We start from the raw sequence: 1,977 nt of genomic DNA on the forward strand, positions 1-1,977 counted from the left end.
TATATATATATATATATATATATATATATATATATATATATATATATATATATATATATATATATATATATATAAGTTTCGTTTCGATTTTTAGTTGTATTTCAGGGAAAACTAAGCTTTAGAGCGTAGTTAACGGGTAGATTTAGTTATTTGCGGGTAAATGCGCAACAATCGATGACGCAAACTAGACGATAAAAAATATCTGAATAAAATGCGTAATTCAAATATAAAAGATGTTTAAAATGTTTGCGCTCAATATAATAAATAATAGTTTTTAGTATTTTTCTTTCTTTTTATTTCTTTCTTAATTTTTTCTCTCCTTACATTTTGAAAAACCTTTCCAAGTAAAACGAAAGTTAATATTTCGCTTAAAAAGCTAAAATGTACCTCGTGAAGTGTTGTCTTCCTGTCCCCTTCAAAATAAAAGCTAATCAAAACATTAAAGACTGTGAGAAGTTTTTTAGTTTGGAAAAACTGATTTGTGAAAATAAATGAAAAAATAAGATAGAAAACAAAATGACCGTACAGATCTAATATGAATCAAAACATAAACAACGCAGTAGAACAGTAAGAAAGTGAAAGTAACTTGAGGCAAACTTTCACTCCAAACAAAAAAATGTGTCATCAGTTTAGATAGGAATACTTCTTTCTCTTGTAGGAAAAATGCTAGATTTATCAGCAAATGTCTTGATTGCAAAACCAAGCTGCAGCTCAGGAAACCAGCTCTCAATGTTCCTGTCTTGGTCAGCAGATGATCAGGATGTTGAGAAAACAGAGTTCTGCTAGACGACTTCAAATCTCTGAAGAATTTAGTCGTTATGTAACTCTGCCCTCTTTTTTTTTATTTATTTTTTTTTTTTTATTAAATGCAACTCTAAAACAAAACTTAACTGCAGAACTAAATGTAAAGTGAAATCAGGAAGAATAAATATAATATTCCAGAACAATTGTGCCGTTTTCTATTTTCCTGATTGGGTATAGAGCTCAGATTGAATAGTAAATGTTTTTATTCCTTCATGAAGGACTATATCAACTTTATTATGATGTCTTGTGCATTATTATTAATAATGTGGCTACAACTTAATTTGTTATTGATAATTATTATTTTTTATTGTCCTGTTGCATCTTGACTTTTAGTCTTTCTTATGTGAACCTGGACTTCAGAGCCGGTTAAACTATTCCTGGACTCTTAGCTCCTAGTGTTGCTCAGACATGCGTCAATAACTGCGTGTGAAAGTGCTCTGAGGGTGAAAGAGAATGTAAACATTGCATTTCTTAACTCAGTTCCTGAGTGCATTTTTAACACATGTTGGTAGATGTTATCAACAAATCATGGGAGATTCATCTTGTTCATGGACTGTATCTGAGAACTGGAGTTTTACGTGTGTATAAGTAAGCAGAGTTGGTTTTGTAAATTGTGTTTCATCATAACCCACAGAATTTTTAAGGAAGTACCAGAGCAGGAAGTGGTGAAGTGTTTACACTCAGTTAACCGTTGATATGTCTGCTCCACTGACTGCATAAGAGAGCTGGACTGAGTGAGTGACCCTTCCCCCCTGGTGGTCCAAACGGGAAGTACCTGCTGACACCGAGAAACCAAATCCCATTGACTTCTATAGAGAAATAAACAGCTATGACTCATTCTATTTGACAGAATAACCATCCTTACTTTTTAAAGATCTTCTTGATACTTTATATGATGCTTCAATAAAATTAGGCGGAGCCTGTTGGCCTCCACCTTGAATGTTTAATATATTTAATTGACAGATTCTCCTTCTCTTTTAAGTGTTATTGGTGTGGAATTCCTACAAACTAACTCCTAATTGGTGACAACAGTTACCTTAGAAACGTTGACTGACAACATCTAGTTCCAAATGGCAGCATCTGCTTTGTGAAAAAAGATGACTGAATTGACTTCATTTCATTGGAGCCAGAAGTAAACCTTTTTCTCTTAGTGACATCACACTCGCTTACTCC

The 1,977-nt window shown here is 32.9% G+C and overlaps 2 protein-coding genes across 11 annotated transcripts in view; one reads left to right on the forward strand and one right to left on the reverse strand.

Annotated features, from left to right (window-relative positions):
* The window catches only part of LOC112138454 (uromodulin), a 368,601-nt gene that overhangs the window by 99,306 nt on the left and 267,318 nt on the right, over positions 1–1,977 (reverse strand). The window lies entirely within an intron of this gene.
* Positions 1–1,977, forward strand: part of LOC112156010 (NACHT, LRR and PYD domains-containing protein 14) — a 71,512-nt gene that overhangs the window by 7,341 nt on the left and 62,194 nt on the right. The gene's annotated exons all lie outside the window — the stretch shown is intronic.

The sequence above is a fragment of the Oryzias melastigma genome, linkage group LG18 (assembly GCF_002922805.2).
Source record: "Oryzias melastigma strain HK-1 linkage group LG18, ASM292280v2, whole genome shotgun sequence".
NCBI classification, from domain to species: Eukaryota; Metazoa; Chordata; class Actinopteri; order Beloniformes; family Adrianichthyidae; genus Oryzias; species Oryzias melastigma.